Raw genomic sequence first — 6000 nt, forward strand, 5'->3', positions numbered from 1 at the left:
GTTTTCCAGATCGGTATTCGTCCACGGCAATATTCCGAATGCATAAGCCAGTGAAGGGATAGCGAATACATTCAATGCACTTATTTTATTCTTCCCCGAGAGATGCGATTTCAGCACCAGCTTTACACGTCGTAGGAATTCAGACAGTAGAGCATCCTTCTGATCACCAACTCGAGCATGATTCCATGCAGAATTCCTAGGTACTTGTAGAAGTTTGTCTCGGTCATAGCTTTGATGTGAAGTTCACAAATGCTATGTCCGTCATGCGGTGATGGCCTTTGCGGATGGCTTGGATTCGAAACTTGTCTAATCCAAACTCCATCCGAATATCGCGGCTGAACATGTCTATTATTCGCAACAGACTTCTAAGATGGTCGTCAGTACCAGCAGTATACAACTTGATGTCATCTAAGTACATCAAGTGTGTCAGTTCGCACGTTGACCATACTTTATTACAAAGCCATGCCCTCTAGCACCATTCATTAGCCATGAACGGGGGTTCAGTGCCGTACAAAACCAAAGGGGACTCAACGAATCCCCCTGGAAGATGGCCCTCCGTATACGGATGGGCTCTGAGGTGTTAGCACCCTCACATGTGCGCACTGATAAGGTGGTATGCCACCCTTCCATGACCGCCCCCAAAAACTTTATTAGCTTCGGATTAATGCGATACAGATATAGGATATCGATCACCCAAGTATGAGGAACGCTATCAAAAGCCTTGGCATAATCGATATAGTAACTAAAGGATTTCTTTGGCCTCTAGTTGGTTGTCCTACAACCAACGAAACGATAATGAGTTGCTCTTTGCAACCTCTTGACCCAACTCGGCAGCCCTTCTGCTTCTCGGACAGAATGTTGTTGGTCACGAGGTCCGCATTGACCTTTCCACTAATAATGGACGTGATGAATTTGTAGAGGGTTGGTAAGCAAGTAGTCGCTCTTGAGTGTGCGGGGTCCTGCACCGTGTCCTTCTTAGGGATAAGGTAGGTAATCCCCACAGTGGGGAAGGATGGAAATTCCTTCGGCCGACTCATGACCTCATTTGTACTGCGTGCCAACCGACTGTGTACGCTGGCAAATTTCTTATACCAGAAATTCTGCACCCGATCCAGACCTGGGCCCCTCCTCTTCTTCGAGCTGTTTATGGGCCGACGAACTCCCTCTTCGGTAACATCCGCAAAATTCATGTCAGGTGTATTGACATGGCGAGTGCCTTCGGCGGTGATACACTAAGCATGCTGCGCGGATAACCCCTAAAGTCAATCCCAATACTATTTCGCTTCCGTCACCGCAAACTATATTGTCTGGACGCTCTGTTGGGATTCGTTGAGAGATCTGAAAAAGCTGCGCTGGTTCCTCACGTATGTTGCATTCTGGACACGTCTGGACTTTCGCCATACCGTCGTAACCGACTGCATATGACAGAAAGTTTCTGCTTTAGTGTGTCCAGAATTTCAACTACGGGTGTCTCACTGGAGTTGGCATAATTCCTGTAAACCCTCTGCATTTTATTTTTCACTCGTCTGCTGGCATTGCCAGTGCTGATCTGAATCAGTGAGTCCGCCGACGCTCCAGACGAATTTTCCATGGTGGATCTCTCAGCACACAGTCGAGATGCAATCTCATCATTGATTTGAGATAGAATTAATTCCCAGAGTTACTGGAGATGCATAGAGCTTGGGAATACCTGGTCTATGCAAAGGATCCATATCCGCGAATTCTATACACGCTCTTTGGAATTCGTCCCGAACCTCAACGGAAACCTCAGCTGGGCGGTGGCGAAGAGTGCTTCGGCGAGTACTGAAACTGTTGCCTGCATTGCGGCATGGTGTTGTTGATGCCGCCGCCTCTGCCCCCATCGACTCTCGGTCACCAATTTCCCCGACGACCTCAAGTCGAACACGCTTCCTGATGGTGGCCGGGATTGTGTCGCTGCGAGTAATAAAGCGGTACTGGTTTGCGACTCGTTGCAAAGTCACGTGCGCGAATTGCAGGAAACGTTCGACGAATCTCTGGTGCAACAAGGGGCGGTAAGGTGTTGTACCCGCCCCCGCCGTTATTTCGTAGTAGGAGCGGATGACGAAGAGGTTCATTTCTTCAGTCCATTTCATCCGCTGCCTACGCAAACCTGCAGCAGGCAGAGTTACACGCCTGGTCGTCGTGGCGCCTAAACGTCGAACCGCCCCACGACTAGCGGTTTCGACGCCGTGCTATCCATTACCGCAGTCACCAAGTCAGATGACTCCCGCCGGTTATCTGTACTGGACCCTAAATTCCTTCTTCTTCTCATAGATGAATTTGCATTTTATACCCAACTGCCAGGTGTGCGGATAGCTTCCTCAGTTAGTAATCTACAAGACTGCAAAGTTCCTGCACTTTCCTCACCTACCCCCTAAGACGCTGCGGTGGCGCACAGCCATTCAGACTGAAGCTATCCATCCCCCCTCATTTCACAACCGGGCTTGGGGCCGGCTACGGCGGAGTTATTAATAAATTAATAAATTAACAAATTAATTATTGTTAATAAATTAATTTCTTCAATATGTTTACCTTTCACCTCTCATATGTGGCGAAAATTTCACGTCTCGCGGGCTAGCGTAAAAGACGCAAGGAATAACCCATGCATCTCAAGTTCCTAGATTTTCATCATCGTCATCAAGAAAACCACACCGTCCACTATCCACATTCCAATCGGTCGGTGTTTAAACAGATTTCCTGACACCTTTTATATGGCACGGTATCCCGTGTCAAGGATCTGTCTCTTGAGCTGCTGATATCTATGGCGAAAATCGGTTTTTACGGCTTAGAGTCCAGTAAACGACTATTGCACGCCTGAACAGCAATGAATGGAATTGACATCTCTTTCTACTCATCTCGATTTTCCTTAATAGCACGGAATCGACAATAGGCATGTGGACATGGACCAACGCATGATAATAGTGAAAGATCCTTTTCAATCTAACAGGAAAATCATATTCAAGGTGAAAAATTGTTTTGCAAATGTCCTTTGGTTCGGATTGTGCCTGCATATAATAGCGACAAGATGAATAGCGGAGTGAATGGCTGCCGGTATATAATCCCAGATAAAAGTCGAATTCAAATAGTGAAGCTGTTTTGAATTCTCTCCGGTATTTCTAGAAGATACAAACTGTGGTAGAATATCGATTTCCATGGCAATACCATCTTTAGAAATGATGAATGTGTGCCACAATATTAAGTTTTTCCTTTGAATTTTAAAAAAAGAACTATGCATACCCAGGGCTGTACCTGACGTGCTCGATATTAGATGCTGCCTTGTATTGTACACTTAAATGACATATTACGTTATTTTGGTGAGTGTTTATTTTGCAGGACATTAAGCCTGGACATGATATCCAAACGATTTTGTTTCTGACTTATGTTTAGACAATCTGCCATACACAGATACGCAGAGAAAAGATTGCCAACCATCCTTTTAAAATACGAAACAACTTCCTATCACCAGAGTCCCGGAAAGCCAAACTCATAGCAGCTTTCCCGGATGGCTTTCACCACATCTTGTGGTCGTCCTTTCAATCCGAGGAAATCCAAGAGGTTCCTAAGCTATTTTCAAGTGTGTACACCTTAGAAGACACAAGAAATAGCCGTTATTGAGCCCTCGGAAATCCAAAGAAAAGTTTGCCCCTTACTCCTTTCTCCTTGCTCCTTGCCCCTTGCTCCTTGCTCCTTGTTCCTTGCTCCTTGCTCCTGGCTCCTTGCTCCTTGCTCCTTGCTCCTTGCTCCTTGCTCCTTGCTCCTTGCTCCTTGCTCCTTGCTCCTTGCTCCTTGCTCCTTGCTCCTTGCTCCTTGCTCCTTGCTCCTTGCTCCTTGCTCCTTGCTCCTTGCTCCTTGCTCCTTGCTCCTTGCTCCTTGCTCCTTGCTCCTTGCTCCTTGCTCCTTGCTCCTTGCTCCTTGCTCCTTGCTCCTTGCTCCTTGCTCCTTGCTCCTTGCTCCACGCTCCTTGCTCCTTTCTCCACGCTCCTTGCTCCTTGCTCCACGCTCCTTGCTCCACGCTCCTTGCTCCTTGCTCCTTGCCCCTTGCTCCTTGCTCCTTGCTCCTTGCTCCTTGCTCCTTGCTCCTTGCTCCTTGCTCCTTGCTCCTTGCTCCTTGCTCCTTGCTCCTTGCTCCTTGCTCCTTGCTCCTTGCCCCCAATCCAGGGTGTTATGCGAACCATGACCACTGGATAGTTTGCAGTCGAAGTAACTGACTGTATTTGAACGGAGCCTCGCGAATGCCTGGTCAACTCAGTGAGTAAGCCTGACCTTACCGTGTTACAGTGGACTATGTCACGGAACCCTCCTAACCCCATACTCTTGGGTTTCAAAAGAATATAAAAAATAAAGACACAAAAGGGACATATAATAAGCTAGCGGGATCTCGTACCGCACACAAACACGCAACATTGAGAGCCAGGTGGCACCCAAGTTGAGATATCAAGCAGTGGAATCATGGTCAACTGCGAGGATTGCAACCAACAAAAGTCCCCGTTCGAAAGGTAGGGTCAGGATGTCAGGAAGAGGACAGGCCTTAGTGGTGCAAGAGCTAAATGGTATCTGCACTATCTGAAAAGAGCCTAAAACCATAATAGGCCCTTAAGAAAGCCTAGAACAGACCTAAACGTTCAGTCTTAGAGCCAAGAAAGACCCCGAAGAACAGCATCCTTGGGAACTCCAGCATCAGCGATCCCAAATAAATCGTTCCCACCAGTCGCTCCGCAACAAACAACAAAGAAAGGATCGCAGTGTTTTCCCAAAATCTCGATCTTCAGCCCGGTGCGCGTAGCACATTCAACGGATTTGCACTTTTCTCGCCCGAAAACGAGTCTTGCTTTCACTGCGTCGCTACAACGTCGGGGATAGTACGAAAACATTTCGCTCAGTCATCGCATCGCGAGCTAATCACCCAGCGCGCCCAAGTAGAGCCGAGCGAGAAAAAGCTGCGCCCACGGCTCGAGCTGTCTAAGTGCCACCGGCGGACATTTTCGTCGCCCCTTCCTCGTTGCTCGGCCGGTCAAGTCAATCAACTGTCGAATTGCGGAACTGGGAACTCACAGGAAGGAAACGGCAGGTAGAGTCACGTAGCAGGGACAGGAGTAGCCGCGGCAACGATCAGCAGTAGCGACTGCTTATCGCATTCACGCCAGCCCGAGCCGGGAATCAACAGATCGGAGAGCTGTCCGGCCGTCATCCGCCCAACTTAAGCAGCAGCAGCAGCGGAGCCAACGCATTCCGGAACTCTTGCTTCCTTGCAGCCGACGAAGCGCCTACGGATACGCTGCGCCGAGCGGAAAATCGATAAATTTTCAATTGAAGAAGTCAAAGTCGAATTCAAAAATCCTGTTTGCGTATTCTCATCAGCCTCTGTCAAAATAATTGTTTGAAATTGAAATATTATTTAAAGAAAAAGTGATAATAAAAGTAAAATCGCTGCAAGAGACGGCATTGAAGTGTTTCGCATCGAGGGTTCTACATTTCCTTGGTGTTTTTGGTCTGCGCTGGAGAGCGTCCGCTTCGGTTGTTGTTTTTCTCGTTTCGTGCGTGCATTTGTGGGTGCGGCCTGCCGTGTCGGTGTAAAGTTCACCGCGTTCAGTATAAACTCACCGCGTTTGCATCTCAATCTCGTATTTCTCGGTAAGAAAAATGTCGTTTGACAATAAAGACGCGGCAGGCCCATCGGACCCACAAGTGACCGCCCTCGCCGTACGCGTTCCTCCGTTTTGGCGTCGGAACCCCGAGCTGTGGTTCGTGCATTTGGAAGCACAGTTCCAAATGTCCGGCATCACATCGGACGCGACCCGTTTCAACTACGCGGTGGTCGGCCTGGACGAAGAGTCCATACTTCTGGTGTCCGACGTAGTGAAGTCGGCATCGTACGCTCAGCTCAAGAGTGAGTTGATCAGGCGCCTGTCGGCAAGCGAGTCGGCAAAATTAGACCACTTGCTGGCGGGTTTAACGTTGGGGGATCGAACTCCCAGCCAA

Source organism: Hermetia illucens, chromosome 4, assembly GCF_905115235.1.
Source record: "Hermetia illucens chromosome 4, iHerIll2.2.curated.20191125, whole genome shotgun sequence".
In the NCBI taxonomy this organism is placed as follows: domain Eukaryota; kingdom Metazoa; phylum Arthropoda; class Insecta; order Diptera; family Stratiomyidae; genus Hermetia; species Hermetia illucens.